Source organism: Arachis hypogaea, chromosome 19 (genome assembly GCF_003086295.3).
Source record: "Arachis hypogaea cultivar Tifrunner chromosome 19, arahy.Tifrunner.gnm2.J5K5, whole genome shotgun sequence".
Taxonomy (NCBI): Eukaryota; Viridiplantae; Streptophyta; class Magnoliopsida; order Fabales; family Fabaceae; genus Arachis; species Arachis hypogaea.
In genome coordinates, this window is record NC_092054.1 from 49,454,572 (window position 1) to 49,473,901 (window position 19,330).

The window sequence follows — 19,330 nt, forward strand, 5'->3', positions numbered from 1 at the left end:
AGAAGTGGTTGTTAGGCACGCGTTCATAGGTGAGAATGGTAATGAGTGTCACATAATCATCACATTCATCATGTTCTTGAGTGTGATGCCAAGGCATTTTGGCCAGTTTCACTGACCTTTTCTTTAATGTTTTTAGGGTAGTTTCATGTATTTTCTTAGGAAATAAGCTAGTTTTGGGTAGATATTCACTTACATCTTAATTCAAGCATACATTATGCACTTTACATGATTTCATGAGAATTTGCATGAATTTAAGGACAAATTGGATGTTAAATTTCTCATGACTTGGACTAGAACTTTGATGCACTTTATTGCTTAATTTCAGGACAAAAGAAGCAAAGAAGAACCACATTAGTGGCTACGTTAGTTACACTAACGTTAACACTAATGTGGAATGGGAGTAACTTGCAAAGTTAATGAGAAAAGTAATTGCCAATAACGGTCTCGAAGCCATCATTGCCCACGTTAAGAGTCACGTTAACTAAGTTAACGTGAACTCTAACGTGGAAGAAAGGAAATGGAGCCACGTTAGTTGCCACGTTAACTTAGTTAACGTGGCCTCTAACGTTAAGAAGTAAAGGGGAAGCCAACGTTAGTGACATTCAACTTTGTCACAAATGTTGGCCAAGTCACAATAAGCCACGTTAAATTCCACGTTAACCTAGTTAACGTGGAAGCTAACGTGAGGAGACAAAGTGGTCGACAACGTTAGTGACACCAAACATTGTCACTAACGTTGGAAGGAACCCACACAAGCCCCAATAAGCCACATTAACTCCCACGTTAACTTAGTTAACGCGAAGAAGGGAGGTGATCGCCAATGTTAGTGACACCCAACATTGTCACTAACGTTGGAATTAGCCCACATAAGCCACTATGAGCCACGTTAACTCCCACGTTAACTTAGTTAACGTGGAAGCTAACGTGGATAAGGGAATGATGAGCCAACGTTAGTGACACTCAACTTTGTCACTAACGTTGGAAATGGCTAGCATGGCCACGTTAGAAGCCACGTTAACCTAGTTAACGTGGACTCTAATGTGAGAAATAGGGGCAGATTGGAATGTTAGTAACAATGGTAAGTGTCACGAACGTTCTCGAAGGTTGGCAAGCCTACGTTAAAAGAGCCACGTTAACTAAGTTAACGTGGACTCTAACGTAGGGAAGGGGGAGACTTCTCAACGTTATTGGGAAAGGCAAGTCCCAATAACGTGTGCGAAGGACAAAGAGGCAACGTTAGTGGCAACGTTTGTTCCACTAACATTGAAGATAACGTGGCTCTTACTTGGGTGAGGAACGTTAGTGAAAAAGGTGATTGTCACTAACGTTCTCGAACCCATATTTTCACTGAACGTTAACACCACTAACGTCCTGAGCTAAAGTCTCTGCCCACTTCACACTTTCTCTCTGCAATTAAAGCCAAGCCCAATGAAGAAGAGAACTGCTTCAAACTCAAGATCCAAAGGCCCATACCCAAGACTTGAAGAGCCAACTAGAAGAACAGAAGAGTAGTATATATAGGAGTAGCTTTGAATTAAATTGGGAGTTGGAAATTATAGGGAGCCTCTTGGCATAGAACTACTCTCTGTATTTTCTTTCTCTACACTTCTAGTTTCATCATGTATTCTCCATCTTTGTTTTCATTTTCCAGAGCTATGAACAACTAAACCCCTTTCATTGGGTTAGGGAGCTCTGTTGTAATTGGATGGATCAATACTAGTTTTTATTATTCTTTTTCTATCTTTTCTCTTGATTTTACTTGAAAGCTTTCGATCTTCATCCAATTGGGTAGTTATCTTAGAAAATAAGCTATTCAAACTTGGATCTCTTCTGAACCTTGAAAGAGGAATGAAGAGATCATGCTAGAAATGCTTTCTCATGCTGGACCAAATAGGGTTTGGATGGATATGTGACTATAATCCTCTCAACACTTGATTTGAGAAATGCATGTGGTATAATCAGTGACCATACTTCATCTCTTCTCATGAGCAATTGACCAAGGAATTGGCTATTGATCAAGATTTGAGAGATTGAATTACAAGAAATTGTAATTTGATCACTTAAGATTGCCAAGGAGATCAATGAGTGTATTGATTGAGGAAGAGATGAAAATGAAATTGATCCGGAGAATGCAACATCTCCTGAGCCCAATGAACCCCCCATTTCTGATCTTACCCATTCTCTTTAATTTTTGTCACTTACTTTTATGAGCAATTTCCCCATTCCCATTTAAGATTCTGCAATTTACTTTCCGTCATCTACATCCAGCTCTTATTTCTAGCATTTACTTTTCTGTTATTTACTTTCCTGCCATTTAATTTTCTGCAATTCTCAACTCAAATTCTGATTCGCTCAACTAGAACATTCCTCTAATTAAAGTTGCTTGATCAATCAATCCCTGTGGGATTCGACCTCACTCTATTGTGAGTTTTTACTTGACGACAAATTCGGTACACTTGCCGAAGGAAATTTGTTATGAGACAAGTTTTCTGTGCATCAAGTTTATGGCGCCGTTGCCGGGGATTGATTGTGCATCAACAATGATTAAATTGAAGGATAACTAGATTGAGCATTTTATTTTTGTTTGATTTAATTTTCTATTTGAGTCATTTACTTCCTGTTTTAGTTAATTTTTTTCCCTTCCCCCTACTTTTTCTTTGTTATTTACCATTCATTTCACTAACCCACTAACTGTTTGATATATTGCATCGCTCACACTAACAGTAATTCTGACAGATATACTTTCTGCACCTATTCTATTTGCTTGTACTTGTTGGTTGTATGACAGGGAGAAGAAGCGGGGCTTCAACTTCCTTTGATTCTGAACCTGAGAGAACCTTCCTTAGACTAAGGAGGAAGGCAAGAGAAAAACATGTAGTTGGTGCTGAAGAAGAGGAGGAACACTTTGAGGAATACTTTGAACCAAACATGGAAGAAAACATGGAAAACCATCGTGAAGAAGAAGCTCACAACCATGGTGGAAGAGGACGAGCAAATCATGCTGGGGAGGATAGAAGAGTTTTAGGCTCTTACATCAATCCAAACCCAGGAAACTGTGGAAGTAGCATTCAGAAGCCAACCATCCACGCCAACAATTTTGAACTAAAACCACAGCTCATCACCCTTGTGCAGAACAACTGTTCATTCGGAGGAAGTGTCCAAGAAGACCCCAATCAACATCTAACCACCTTCCTGAGAATATGTGACACAGTGAAGTCTAATGGTGTTCATCCTGACGCCTATAGACTGCTCTTATTTCCATTCTCACTCAAGAATAAGGCAGCCAAGTGGCTAGAGTCTTTCCCAAAGGAGAGCTTGACAACTTGGGAAGATGTGGTGAATAAATTCTTAGCAAGATTTTACCCCCCTCAACGAATCAATAGGTTGAGAGCTAAGGTCTAAACTTTCAGGCAACAAGATGGTGAGACTCTATATGAAGCATGGGAGAGGTTTAAAGACCTAACAAGGAGGTGCCCACCAGATATGTTCAATGAATGGGTGCAGTTGCACATTTTCTATGAAGGGCTCTCTTATGAGTCAAAGAAGGCCGTAGACCATTTATCCGGAGGATCTTTGAACAAGAAGAAGACCATTGAGGAGGCCATATATGTCATTGAAACTGTAGCAGAGAATGACTACTTCTATGCTTTCGAAAGAGGGAACACAAGAGGAGTAATGGAGCTAAACAATGTAGATGCTCTGCTGGCCCAAAATAAGCTCATTACCCAGCAGCTGGCTGACCTCACCAAGAAGATGGAGAGGAACCAAGTAGCAGCAATTGCCACTTCATTAACAACCTAAGAAGGAGTGAATGAAGAAGCAGATGGTAGTCAGGAGCAAGCCAACTACATTGGGAATTCACCTAGGCAAAACCATGATCCATACTCCAAGACCTACAACCCTGGATGGAGGAATCACCCAAACTTTGGGTGGGAAAATTAACAAGACCAAAGCCTTGATCAAAGACGCCCAAATCCCAACAATGCAAGCCACCAACATTTCACATCTAGACCATATCAACACCCCAATAACAACACCTCTCCACATCCATATCAAAACCAAAATAACTTACCTCATCCTTCCACCTCTAATCACGATCTACAATCATTTGATGACAGACTCTCAAGGATTGAGAATCTACTTGAAGGCATAGGCAAGGAGATTCAAGACAACAAGGTGTTCAAGGAGGAAGTGCGAGCCAGTTTCAAGAACTAGGGAGACACAATCAAGAGGTTGGAATCTCAAGTGGGGTATCTCTCTGATCAAATTCCCAAACCGACAGATGGATTCCTAAGTGACACAGAGAAGAATACGAGAGGTGAAACAAAGAAAGTAAGATGGGAAGATTGCAAGATGGTCACTATAAGTGATAAGGAGACTGAAGACAAGCCAAGCAAGCTGTCAGAACAACCTGAAGATACCTCAGTAGAGAAGAAGGAAAAAGATCATCAAGAACCAGAAATCTCACAACAGGAGCTGCTGAGACTCTATGCACCTTTTCCCCAACTGCTCAATGGTGCTGTGGAGAAGAGAATATACTCAAGGTTTCTAGATTTGTTTGCATCTCTGCATGTCAACATACCATTCATCAAGACTATTCAACAAATGCCTGCATACATCAAGTATATGAAGGAGCTGCTTCCCAGGAAAAGCTCACTCAAGGGAGGCCAAACTATAGTGATGAACAAGGAGTGCAGTGCCCTCATTCAACCACAGTTGCCTATGAAAAGAAAAGATCCAGGGAATTTTCATGTCCCCTGTGCTATAGGAGAAACAATGTTTGATAAAGTACTCTACCGTTTGGGAGCAAGCATCAACTTAATGCCCTTATCCCTGGTGAAGAGGCTGAAGATCAATGAGATAATGCCCACAGATGTAGTCATAAGGCTGGCAGACAAAACTCAAAAACAAGCAATAGGAGTGGTGGAAAATGTATTGGTAAAGGTTGGGAAGTACTTTCTTCCCACAGACTTTGTCATCTTGGACATGGAAGAGAGTCACACTCACCCAATCATATTGGGAAGACCATTCCTAGCTACAGCCAGAGCACTCATAGATGTGGAGCGAGGGGAGCTAATATTAAGGATCCATGATGAACGACTCAGCTTCAATGTCTTCAAACTCTCACAAGAATCAGACCAAGAGAAAAAAGAACCAAGCAAAGATCATAATGAGATGCTGACAGAGGAAGCAAGCACTGAAGCACAACGAGCCCATCTGGGAAAGCCCTTGGTTGATGAACAAGGAAATAAGCAGTTGTCACAACTCAAGGAAAAGCTGGAGGAACCTAAACCACCAGAGACATGTGAAGACAACAAGAAAATTCCCTTAGAAGAAGAAGTCACCAAGAGCAAGGCAACATCAAAAGGGACAAAGAAGAAGGTACCAAGGGGGTGGAGGAACAAGAAGATCCCTACGGAAGACTTCTCTCCAGGGGATAAAGTGATCTCAGCTTACTTCCCAGATATCCCCCCTGATCTCCCCACTGTACCATCTCAGTTACCTAAGGTCTTCACTATCAACAGAGTTCTCTCCTTAGAACATGTAGAGATCATTGATACAACCAATGGATATAAGTCCAAGGCAAGAGGGGAGGACTTGAAGCATTATCAACCTCCCTGATGAAGGAGAAACGTCAAGCTAGTGACGCTAAAGAAGCGCTTCATGGGAGGCAACCCATGTTTTATATGCTTTTAATAGTGAATAAGTCAATATTCATGAATTCCAACCCAAACTCGACAAACACTTGGTGAAATCCTTGTTATGCAGTATATAGTGAAGAACAAGTTTGGTGTTCAAAGCATGCCAAGATAGCATGGATGCAACTCAGAGCATGCTAGTCTTGGAGCTTTGAACAGAACTTTTCATCACAGTGCTCCAAACTAAGTTTGGTGTCACCCCATGGTGCCACCAATGTGCATATAAGGATACACAGTAGTTAGTTAGTTAGAGTTCATGAATAAACAAAATCTTTTCTTCTTTTTATTATTCTAGCCGTAAAGTTTAGCTTATTTTTTTTTTACTTTTCTTATTTGATCTTTATAGGGAAAAGGAGAGGAGCATTGAAGGAGATTGATTGGACAATTAAATGAGAAAAGGTTCGGCCACTTTATGAAGAAAAACTACACACTTGTCTCAAGAAGGAATGCATTGGAAAATGTTGCCATGCAACATTGAAGAGAGGAGACTCTTGAAGACCGAACTAATAATCCTCATAAAGTGATGATCCTTGTCCTTTTTCCATGCACAACCCCAATCGTCCATCAAGCAATCATTCCATCAATCCACACCCTCCATTCACTCACAATCTCCATATATAAGTGAGTTCTAGTGCATACGTACCCCTCACACTCGAATTCCCACTCTTCACACCTCTCCATTTCAGATTCCCTTTCACTCCCTTCATTGCATTCAACCTTAAACAACCAAAAGTCTCCACACCATTGCCAACTTCACACATTAACCCTCATTCATGGCATCTTCGAGCTCTAAAAGAAGGAAGGGAAAGGAACCTATGGAACAACACCCGTATGATGAACAGAGATTTAGAAGCTTGCACCATGCATTGCAATACGGGTGGATGGTGGATAAGGAGATCATTTATGAGCTGGGATTTCAAGTTAGGAAAACTGAGTGTCCCGAAATCATAAAGAAGGTAGAAAAGAGAATATGGGAGCTCCTCACTGATCCGGTCATTAAGGTGAATGCAAATCTTATAAGAGAGTTTTATGCAAATGCGGTCCGATATGATAAGGCAGATGAGTCATATACAAGCTTTGTGAGAGGAAAGATTGTGGATTTTGGTCCCATGAGTGTCATGAGGGCATTAAAGCTGTGGTCCATACCATTTGAAGAAGAGAGTTACCATTCAAGAATGGACAACAACCCTAATCATGACCAGATTGTGCAAGACATTTGTGTACCAGGAGCTGACTGGGAAAGATATGCAGATAGGAGACCAAGGTTCATCAAGAGAACAGATCTCACCCCGGAAGCAAAAGGGTGGTTCGAAATTGTAAGGAGGTCCATCCTCCCAGCAGCGAACAACTCGGAGGTGAATCTCAAGAGAGCCACACTGGTACACTGTATACTCAAAGGAGGAGAGATCAAGGTTCATGAACTCATAGCAGAAGGCATTAGAAAAATGGCAGAGAAAAGCGACTCAAGAGGAATGTTAGGTTACCCCAGCACTATTTACCGACTATGCAAGAAAGCTGGGGTGGTGTTTGAAGATGAGGATCCCGTGTGGATAAAAGAGGGCATTCCAATAACCGTTCGACGAATGCATACTACCGCATCCCCCCTGCCTCAAAGGAAGCAAAGGAAGAGGCCAGCCCCTCAAGTAGTGGAAGGACAAGTCTTAGAGGAGCAAGCACCAGCCACCTTGGATATGCACGAATTGCAGGAAGCCATTGATGGGCTATCTCGACAATATTTGGAAAGCCAAGGAGCACAGAGAGAGCTTCAACTACAGATGATGGGGCAGCAAGAGGAGTCACTCTCAAGATGGATGACTCAACAAGGGGAATGGCAAAAGCAAATGATGGATCAGCAACTGAGTCAAGGGCAACAATGGAGTGAAACATTCCACAGGATGGAACAAAGGCAAAATGAGCAACAAGAATCCATCCAGAGACTAATCAACATCTAAGCATATCAAGGTGCACATATACATGAGATGCATCGAAGACAGATAGAACAGGCAGAACTATTGGATGAGCAAAGGGCATTCGCAGAAGGAGTTTACCTGAGCGAGACTGGGCATCATATAAATACTCAAGCTAGGCTCGGTTACTTGGTAGGACAGCTGCCTATATTGCATCCAGGAATCACAATGTATGAAGAAATGAGGGATGAATTAGCACAAGAAGAAAGACAAAAGGTGGAAGAGAGTCATGAATCAGTGAGGAAGGCACTTGAGGATTAGAAGCAAGCAAGATTGGCACGGATGCGAGGGAATGCAAGAGGACACAAAGAAGACAAACAAGGAGGAAAGCATGGGCATCCACAAGAGTAAAAGGTGGTGACGTTCCTGCTTTGGTCCATCTTTTCCTATGCTTTGAATAAGGAAGATCTTGTATGAAATAGAACTTGCTTCCATGTTATGTTTAAACCTTTTTAAATTCTGTCTTTTAAGTTTTTGTGTTGAAAAGGTCTATGTTTGCTGGTCTTTATGTCACTGCACCCTTACTTTGCTTACTTGTATATTTGTCCCTTTAAATCAAATGAAAAGAGAATGAGTGTTTTTAAAGACCAGAGAGGAGTTCATACTATGGAGTAAGTTCATGAGTTTATGGTGTGATCATAAGTTAGCTAAGTTGGTTCAACCACAAGGTGAGAAGACAACTATCTGTCATGAATACTGTGCTTGAGAAACACCCCATGAGACTAGCTAAATTAGAAGATCCTAATAAGAAAAAGGGAAAGAACAATAAAGGTTGAAAAATAAAAGAAAAAGAGTAAGCAATAAGGCTAGGCACCAATGGTTTTAATCTTGAGGCATGTGTCTGTGGTGCTCCTGTGTGAGGGATCTACTTGGATGAATAAGCTCTTAGGGGTGCCTTATCACTTGGTAACTTGGGTTAACTAACTCGGGATTATCAGCTGAAAGTCCACTATTAAGAGTAACCCTCAATACAGAGCATTTAGTAACCCAAAGAGGTGCTGGACACCAAGGTCTCAAGAAAAGAAAATAAATAAACTATGTGCCTGTGGTGTGTATGTATGGGGGAGAGACTTGAGCAAAGGGTGCTTCAACACCTAGCACCTTGAACCAACTGGTTTGGGAGTGTTGGCTGAAAGCTTATTTTAAAGAGTTGCCCCCTTACAGAGCACTTAGCTTAAGAACAAAAATAAGCCCTGAAATAACAACAAAAGGATTAATGAATAAAAGTCTCATGGGATGCAATCACAGTGAGTATTCTAGGACATGATAAAGGTCTAAAAGCCAGGAATGAACCTAAGTTGCTATGCATGAAACCACCATAAAACCAGGGACATGACTTCCACAAGAATGACTCATTTCTCTTGGCATTCCATTCATCATTCTCTTGTTCCAGTACTTGCTTAGGGACAAGCAAGCTTTAAGTTTGGTGTTGTGATGCCAAGGCATTTTGGCCAGTTTCACTGACCTTTTCTTTAATGTTTTTAGGGTAGTTTCATGCATTTCCTTAGGAAATAAGCTAGTTTTGGGTAGATATTCACTTACATCTTGATTCAAGCATACATTGTGCACTTTACATGATTTCATGAGGATTTTGCATGAATTTAAGGACAAATTGGATGTTGCATTTCCCATGACTTGGACTAGAACTTTGATACACTTTATTGCTTGATTTCAGGACAAAGGAAGCAAAGAAGAACCACATTAGTGGCTACGTTAGTTACACTAACATTAACACTAACGTGGAATGGGAGTAACTTGCAAAGTTAATGAGAAAAGTAATTGCCAATAACGCTCTCGAAGCCATCATTGCCCATGTTAATAGTCACGTTAACTAAGTTAACGTGAACCCTAACGTGGAAGAAAGGAAATGGAGCCAACGTTAGTGGCACTTAACATTATCACTAACGTTAGACCAAGCTCATAAGTGGCCACGTTAGTTGCCACGTTAACTTAGTTAACGTGGCCTCTAACGTTAAGAAGTAAAGGGGAAGCCAACGTTAGTGACATTCAACTTTGTCACTAACGTTGGCCAAGTCACAATAAGCCACGTTAACTTCCACGTTAACCTAGTTAACGTGGAAGCTAACGTGAGGAGACAAAGTGGTCGACAACGTTAGTGACACCAAACATTGTCACTAACGTTGGAAGGAACCCACACAAGCCCCAATAAGCCACGTTAACTCCCACGTTAACTTAGTTAACGTGGAAGTTAACGTGAAGAAGGGAGGTGATCGCCAACGTTAGTGACACCCAACATTGTCACTAATGTTGGAATTAGCCCACATAAGCCACTATGAGCCACGTTAACTCCCACGTTAACTTAGTTAACGTGGAAGCTAACGTGGATAAGGGAATGATGAGCCAACGTTAGTGACATTCAACTTTGTCACTAACGTTGGAGATGGCTAGCATGGCCACGTTAGAAGCCACGTTAACCTAGTTAACGTGCACTCTAACGTGAGAAATAGGGGCACTTGGAATGTTAGTGACAATGGTAAGTGTCACTAATGTTCTCGAAGGTTGGCAAGCCTACGTTAAAAGAGCCATGTTAACTAAGTTAACGTGGACTCTAACGTAGGGAAGGGGGAGACTTCTCAACGTTATTGGGAAAGGCAAGTCCCAATAACGTGTGCTAAGGACAAAGAGGCAACGTTAGTGGCAACGTTTGTGCCACTAACGTTGAAGATAACGTAGCTCTTACTTGGGTGAGGAACGTTAGTGAAAAAGGTGATTGTCACTAACGTTCTCGAACCCATATTTTCACTGAACATTAACACCACTAACGTCCTGAGCTAAAGTCTCTGCCCACTTCACACTTTCTCTCTGCAAGTAAAGCCAAGCCCAATGAAGAAGAGAACTGCTTCAAACTCAAGATCCAAAGGCCCATACCCAAGACTTGAAGAGCCAACTAGAAGAACAGAAGAGTAGTATATATAGGAGTAGCTTTGAATAAAATTGGGAGTTGGAAATTATAGGGAGCCTCTTGGTATAGAACTACTCTCTATTTTTACTTTCTCTGCACTTCTAGTTTCATCATGTATTCTCCATCTTTGTTTTCATTTTCCAGAGCTATGAACAACTAAACCCCTTTCATTGGGTTAGGGAGCTCTGTTGTAATTTGATGGATCAATACTAGTTTTCATTATTCTTCTTCTATCTTTTCTCTTGATTTTACTTGAAAGCTTTCGATCTTCATCCAATTGGGTAGTTATCTTAGAAAAGAAGCTATTCAAACTTGGATCTCTTCTGAACTTTGAAAGAGGAATGAAGAGATCATGCTAGAAATGCTTTCTCATGCTGGACTAAATTGGGTTTGGATGGATATGTGACTATAATCCTCTCAACACTTGATTTGGGAAATGCATGTGGTATAATCAATGACCATACTTCATCTCTTCTCATGAGCAATTGACCAAGGAATTGGCTATTGATCAAGATTTGAGAGATTGAATTACAAGAAATTGTAATTTGATCACTTAAGATTGCCAAGGAGATCAATGAGTGCATTGATTGAGGAAGAGATGAAAATGAAATTGATCCGGAGAATGCAACATCTCCTGAGCCCAATGAACCCCCCATTTCTGATCTTACCCATTCTCTTTAATTTCTGTCATTTACTTTTATGAGCAATTTCCCCATTCCCATTTAAGATTCTGTAATTTACTTTCCGTCATCTACATCCAGCTCTTATTTCTAGCATTTACTTTTCTGTTATTTACTTTCCCGCCATTTAATTTTCTGTAATTCTCAACTCAAATTCTGATTCGCTCAACTAGAACATTTCTCTAATTAAAGTTGCTTGATCAATCAATCCCTATGGGATTCGACCTCACTCTATTGTGAGTTTTTACTTGACGACAAATTCGGTACACTTGCCGAAGGAAATTTATTATGAGACAAGTTTTCCGTGCATCAGAGTGCGAATAAATATCTTGCAGAAGAAATAGGCTTGAGTTGAATAGAAAAACAATAGTACTTTCCATTAATTCATGAGGAACAGCAGAGCTCCACACCTTAATCTATGGTGTGTAAAAACTTCACCGTGGAAAATACATAAGAACAAAACGTCTATGCATGGCCGTGAGCCCAGCCTCAAACGTGAACATATAAGTTCCAAAGATGAAAAGTATCTGAAAAGTATGAAAATACAATAGCAAAAGGTCCTATTTATAGAAAACTAGTAACCTAGGGTTACAGAAATAGGTAATTAATGCAGAGATCCACTTCCGGGCCCACTTGGTGTGTGCTTGGGCTGAGCGTTGAAGCTTTCACATGTAGAGACTTTTCTTGGAGTTAAATGCTAGCTTTTGTGCCAATTTGGGCATTTAACTCCAGCTTTTATGCCAGTTCTGGCGTTTTGACGCTAGAATTTTTATCCTGACTTGGAATGCCGGTTTGGGCCATCAAATTTCGGGCAAAGTATAAACTATTATATATTGATGAAAAGCCCAGGATGTCTACTTTCCAACACAATTGAAAGCGCACCAATTGGGCTTCTGTAACTCCAAAAAATCCACTTCGAGTGCAGGGAGGTCAGAATCCAACAGCATCTGCAGTCCTTTTTCAGCCTCTGAATAAGATTTTTGCTCAGGTCCCTCAATTTCAGCCAGAAAATACCTGAAATCACAGAAAAATACACAAACTCATAGTAAAGTCCAGAAATGTGATTTTTATTTAAAAAATAATAAAAATATAATAAAAACTATCGAAAACATACTAAAAACTACCTAAAAACAATGCAAAAATGCGTATAAATTATCCGCTCATCACAACACTAAACTTAAATTGTTTCTTGTCTCCAAGCAAATGAAAATCAAATAGGATAAAAAGAAGAGAATATACAATGAATTCTAAAACATCTATGAAGATCAGTCTTAATTAGATGAGCGGGGCTATTAGCTTTTTGCTTCTGAACAGTTTTGGCATCTCACTTTATCCTTTGAAGTTTAGAATGATTGGCATCTATAGGAACTCAGAATTTAGATAGTGTTATTGATTCTCCTAGTTCAGTATGTTGATTCTTGAACACAGTTACTTTATGAGTCTTGGTCGTGACCCTAAGAATTTTGTTTTGCCACAGACACATAACTAGGTGAACCTTTTCAAATTGTGACTCAGCTTTGCTAGAGTCCCCAATTAGAGGTGTCCATAGCTCTTAAGCACACTCTTATTGTTTTGGACCATGACTTTAACCGCTCAGTCTCAAGCTTTTCACTTGACACCTTCACGCCACAAGCACATGGTTAGGGATAGCTTGGTTTAGCTGCTTAGGCTAGGATTTTATTCCTGTGGGCCCTCCTATCCACTGATGCTCAAAGTCTTGGATCCTTTTTACCCTTGCCTTTTGGTTTAAAGGGCTATTGGCTTTTTCTACTTGCTTTTTCTTTCTTTTTTTTTCTTTCTTTATTTTTTGCCTCTATTTTTTTGCATATTTTTTTTTTCTGCAAGCTTTTCACTGCTTTTTCTTGCTTCAAGAATCATTTTTATGATTTTTCAGATTATCAATAACATTTCTCATTTTCCATTATTCTTTTAAGAGCCAACAATTTTAACATTCATGAACAACAAATTCAAAAATATGCACTGTTCAAGCATTCATTCAGAAAGACAAAAAGCATTGCCACCACATCCAAATAATTAAACTGTTTTAAAATTCGAAATTCATGTACTTCTTTTTCTTTTTCAGAAAACATTTTTCATTTTAAGAAAGGTGATGGATTCATAGGACATTCATAGCTTTAAGGCATAGACACTAAGATACTAATGATCATGTAATAAAGACACAAACATAGATAGAACATAAAGCATAATTTTCAAAAAACAGAAAAGTAGGAGCAAGGAGATTTAAAGAACGGGTCCACCTTAGTGATGGCGGCTTGTTCTTCCTCTTGAAGATCTTATGGAGTGCTTGAACTCCTCAATGTTTCTTCCTTGCCTTTGCTGCTCCTCCCTCATGACTCTTTGGTCTTCTTTAATTTCATGGAGGAGTATGGAATGCTCTTGGTGCTCCACCCTTAGTTGTCCCATATTGGAACTTAATTCTCCTAGGGAGGTGTTGATTTGCTCCCAATAGTTTTGTGGAGGAAAATGTATCCCTTGAGGTATCTCAGGAATCTCATGATGAGGAATTTCCTCATGCTTTTGGTGAGGTTCATGAGTGGGCTCTCTTGTTTGCTCCATCCTTTTCTTAGTGATGCGCTTGTCCTCATCAATGAGGATGTCTTCCTCTATGTCAATTCCAGCTGAATTGCAGAGGTGACAAATGAGATGAGGGAAGGCTAACCTTGCCAAAGTAGAGGACTTATCCGCCACCTTGTAGAGTTCTAGGGATATAACCTCATGAACTTCTACTTCCTCTCCAATCATGATGCTATGGATCATGATAGCCCGGTCTATAGTAACTTCAGACCGGTTGCTAGTGGGAATGATTGAGCATTGGATGAACTCCAACCATCCCCTAGCCACGGGCTTGAGGTCATACCTTCTTAGTTGAACTGGCATCCCTCTTGAATCTCTCTTCCATTGAGTGCCTTCTTCACAAATGTCTATGAGGACTTGGTCCAATCTTTGATCAAAGTTGACCCTTCTAGTGTAGGGACGTGCATCTCCTTGCATCATGGGCAAGTTGAATGCCAACCGTACATTTTCCGGACTGAAATCTAAGAATTTCCCCCGAACCATTGTAAGCCAATTCTTTGGGTCCGGGTTCACACTTTGATCATGGTTCTTGGTGATCCATGTATTGGCATAGAACTCTTGAACCATTAAGATCCCGACTTGTTGAATGGGGTTGGTGAGAATTTCCCAACCTCTTCTTCGAATCTCATGTCGGATCTCTGGATATTCACCCTTTTTGAGCTTAAAGGGGACCTCAGGGATCACCTTCTTCTTGGCCACAACTTCATAGAAGTGGTCTTGATGGATCTTTGAGATGAAGCTCTGATGCCAAGGCATCTTAGGCTAGTTTCACTAGCATTTTTCTGTTAGTTTTAGTTGTTTTATGCATTTTCTTGAGCTTAAAGTAACCAAAAATGGTTAAATGAAGAACAAAGCAATAAACCATCCAAACAGTATGATTTTAATGCAAATTCCATGAGTTTTAGTTATATTACTTGAATGCTATGAATGGAAGATTTCTCATGAAATTTTGCAAGACTTTGATGCAATTGTTTGGATGATTTCAGGGAAGAAGAGGCTAAGCAAGGAAGCAACAAAATCAATAAAGGAAGCTTGAATATCACATGTGGAGTTTAAGTTCCAGTTTAAGCCTAAACTGGAGCTTAAACGCCAGAATCAGGAAGGCTAAGAAATGCTGGAATTGAAGTTTAACCTCCAGTTTAACCTTAAACTGGAGGTTAAACGCCAGAATGAAAAGTCTCACCAAAGAAGCATTCCACGTTTAACCTCCAGTTTAACCTTAAACTGGAGGTTAAACGCCAGAATGGGAAAAGCACCAGGGAGCCATTTCCACGTTTAAGCTCCAGTTTGACCTCAAACTGGAGCTTAAACGTGTTCGACCAAGAACTCTCCTCCAGGGTTGCTTTCTCCATTTCCACGTTTAAGCTCCAGTTTAACCTTAAACTGGAGCTTAAACGTGTTCGACACCTCCAGGGCTACCCTTCTCAGCTTCCACGTTTAACCTCCAGTTTAACCTTAAACTGGAGGTTAAACGTGTTCGACCTCCAAGATGCCTCCTTCCATTTCCACGTTTAACCTCCAGTTTAACCTTAAACTGGAGGTTAAACGTGTTCGACCTCCAGGGCTGCCCTTCCTATCTCCACGTTTAAGCTTCAGTTTAACCTTAAACTGAAGCTTAAACGTGTTCGACTACATGACTCTCCAGGGCTGCCTTCTTCCATTTCCACGTTTAAGCTTCAGTTTAACCTTAAATTGAAGCTTAAACGTGCTTCTACAAAAGGCCTCACTGGAAGTGTCTGGCGTTTAAGCTGCAGTTTAAGCTTAAACTGCAACTTAAACTCCACTCTTGGAAAAGGTTTCTGGGCCAAAAATATTGCGGTTTAAGTTAGTATTTGAGCACAAACATTAACTTAAACTTACTCTGGTATGAAACCCAATTGAATATCATGGTTTATGGGATTGGGCCTGAAGGATTGATGAGTCTGAAATTTCAATTTATTGAGTCATGTGTCATTAGTTGATTATCACTAAGTTGGCTCAATAAATGTTACAGAATTTGGATCAACAGCCTCATCAAGATTATGGATCATAAACCCAAGGCAAAAGGAAAGCATGGAGAGGCCTCAAAGCCCAAGAAACACAACAGAAGCTCAATATAGAAAGTGTATAAATAGGATAGAATTTAAGTTAGGGGGGGATTGAAGGGGAATCCAGCCCCTGAAGGGGACTTGACTTTTACCTTCACTTTTAGCTAGTTTTCATATCTTTGTAATTGAATTCAGAGCTATGACTCACTAAACCCCCTTTCATTGGGTTAGGGAGCTCTATTGTAATTCAATGAATCAATAATAGTTTGTCTTCTTCTTCAATCTTTTCTCTTGAATTTTGTTAGAAAGCTTCTCGATCTAATTCCATTGGGTAGTTGTCTTGGGAAAGAAACTACCCATAATTGGAATCCTTCGGAACCTTGGGAAAGGAATGGAGGATTCATGCTAGAGAAGCTTTCTCACAGTGAATTGGATTGGGGTTTGGATGGATATTGTGACATATAATCCTACCAAATTGTGGTTCATGAAACTGTGTGGTATAATCAGTGATCGAGCATCATCTCTTCTTATGAACATTTAAACCAAGGGATTGGGAATTTGTTCATTTTTAGAGAGAATTGGTGAGCCAAGGGATTGGGATCCAATCATATAAGATTGCCAAGCAAAATTCAATGAACGCATTGCTTGAGGAAGAGATAAACATGTTTTGATTCGGAGATCTCAATATCTCCTATAACCCAATGAATCCCCCAATTCTGATTTCCATCTTCTCTTTACATTCTGCAACTCAATTCATGCAATCACCCCCATTCCCTTTTAATTTCAGCAATTTAGTTTCTGCTCTTTAATTCATGCAATTTAAGATTCCGCCATTTCAATTTCTTGTCATTTACTTTTCCCGCCAATTTTACATTCCGCAATTCTCATCTCAATCTTGATTCCGCTCAACTAGAACACACTTCTAATCCGAATTGCTCACTCAACCAATCCTTGTGGGATTCGACCTCACTCTATTGTGAGTTTTTACTTGACGATAACCGGTGCACTTGCCGGAAGGAATTTTGCCGATCGTGCAATTTCCTAAATCGTAGCATAACTAGTTTATGCGCATCAAGTTTATGGCGCCGTTGCCGGGGATTGGTTTTCGATTGACAATTCTCAAATTGGAAGTTAACTAGATTGAGCATTTTTTTTTCTGTTTTGAATAATTCAGTACAAGTTATTTGTTGAATTTTAATTTCTGCACTCGGTTACATGCTTTCTTTCTTTATGCCTTTAAATTCAAGCAACTAACTCACTGACTCACTAACTGTTTGAATTAATTCCTCAATTGCTCTAACCATACTCTTCCATTAACCAAGAGTATTTCACTTGTTTGTTGCCTGTGCTGTGTTCTTGTATGACAGGTAGGAGAGGAGAGACATCAACTCCTCCATATACCGAACCAGAGAGGACCCTTCATAGACTGAGAAGGGAAGCAAGAGGGAAGAGAGTAGTGGGAGAAGAGGAATCTGAAGGAGAATCTGAGGACAATTTTGAGGAAGCTTTAGATCTCAACATGGATAGAGAAGTTCACAACCATGAGAGAGCTGGTGGAAACAATGCCATTCCTGAGAGGAGGGTTCTTAGTTCATACATAAACCCAACCTCTGGGAATTGTGGTAGCAGCATCCAGAAACCACCCATTCAGGCCAACAATTTTGAACTCAAACCACAGCTAATATCACTTGTGGAGAATCATTGTTCATTTGGTGGAAGTGCTAATGAAGACCCAAACCAACATCTCACAAAATTCCTGAGAATTTGTGACACTGTGAAGTCCAATGGAGTCCAGGAAGATGCATATAAACTGCTTTTGTTCCCATTTTCACTTAGGGACAAAGCAGCTAAGTGGCTGGAATCATTCCCAAGGGGGAGTCTAACAACATGGGATGAGGTGGAAAGCAAGTTTCTGGCACGTTTCTACCCCCCACAAAAGGTCAATAGGCTTCGATCTGAGGTTCAAACTTTTAGACAACAAGATGGTGAAACTCTCTACGAGGCATGGGAGAGATTCAAGGATTTGACAAGGAAATGCCCACCAGACATGTTCCATGATTGGGTGCAATTGCATATTTTCTATGATGGACTCTCTTATGAATCAAGGAAGGCTGTAGACCATTCATCAGGAGGTTCATTGAACAGGAAAAAGACTGTGGAAGAGGCCATTGAAGTGATTGAGACAGTGGCTGAGAATGAGTACTACTATGCATCAGAAAGGCACAACACTAAGGGAGTCATGGAGCTGAACCATGTTGATACAATTCTAGCCCAAAACAAGGTGTTTGCCAAGCAACTAGCAGAGCTTACCAGGCAATTAGAAACAAAGCAAGTGGCTGCAATACACACACAAGATCAAGAGGAAGTAAGCATTGAAGGAGGTGATTGGGAAGAGGCCAACTATGTGGGAAACCAACAAAGGCAATCATATGATCCACATTCCAACACTTACAACCCAGGATGGAAAAATCACCCAAACTTTGGGTGGGGGAACCAACAAACCCAACCACAAAACCACAAACCTTACAACCACAACCAACATAACAATTCCACATACCAAAACTCCAACCAAAGATCATACCAAACCACACAAAACACTTACCCCCAACCATCATATCATAGCCAAAATAATCAACCTACTCAACTTAATCCGAACCAACAATTTCAAGATCAATTAAACCGGATAGAAGGAATGATGGCAACCATGAGTCAAGACATAACCGAATTGAAAAGCTTCAGGGATGATGTGAGAGCTACCTTAAGAAACCATGGTGAAAAACTCAAGAGGATGGAGTCTCAAGTAGGAGAGCTATCTCAACAGGCCGTCAAATCAACTGCAGTGTTCCCTAGTGACACAGAAAAGAATCCTAAAGGGGAACAAAAGAGAGTGAGATGGGAAGAATGCAAGGCCATCACCATATTGAAGGAAGTTTCAGAAGAAGAAGGAATCAGGCCCTCAGAGCAGGAGCCAGAAATCTTGAAGGAAGGTATGGAAGAAGTTAAGCAGGAAAGTGGAACTGAGCAAGCCAAGAAACTGCAAAAAGGCATGCTGGAAATATACCAACCAAAAGCACCATTTCCTCAGAGGTTAGGAGGAGGTGAAAAAGGGAAAACCTATTCAAGGTTTTTAGAGACATTTAGCTCTCTCCATGTCAATATTCCCTTTCTTGAGATTCTCCATCAAATGCCTACACACATCAAGTATTTAAAGGAATTGTTAAGCAAGAAAAGAGTTTTGAAGGGAGGACAAACGGTAACAATGAACAAAGAATGCAGTGCTCTCATCAAGAAGGACACACTCTCTAAGAAAACGGACCCAGGAAGTTTTCATATCCCTTGCATCATAGGGGAAACAAAAATTGACAGAGGATTCTGTGATTTAGGAGCTAGCATAAATGTGATGCCTCTAACTCTTATGAAGAGGCTACAACTGAATGAG

General features: G+C 40.4%; 2 non-coding genes across 2 annotated transcripts; both read right to left on the reverse strand.

The window, feature by feature from the left end:
• Positions 1–3,381: 3,381 nt before the first annotated feature.
• LOC112780799 (small nucleolar RNA R71) lies at positions 3,382–3,488 on the reverse strand. Its single transcript, XR_003191614.1, has one exon. It is a non-coding gene; the product is annotated as a small nucleolar RNA R71 (small nucleolar RNA).
• A 14,348-nt stretch (positions 3,489–17,836) lies between these two features.
• LOC112780323 (small nucleolar RNA R71) lies at positions 17,837–17,940 on the reverse strand. Its single transcript, XR_003191168.1, has one exon. It is a non-coding gene; the product is annotated as a small nucleolar RNA R71 (small nucleolar RNA).
• Between the last annotated feature and the right edge of the window lie 1,390 nt (positions 17,941–19,330).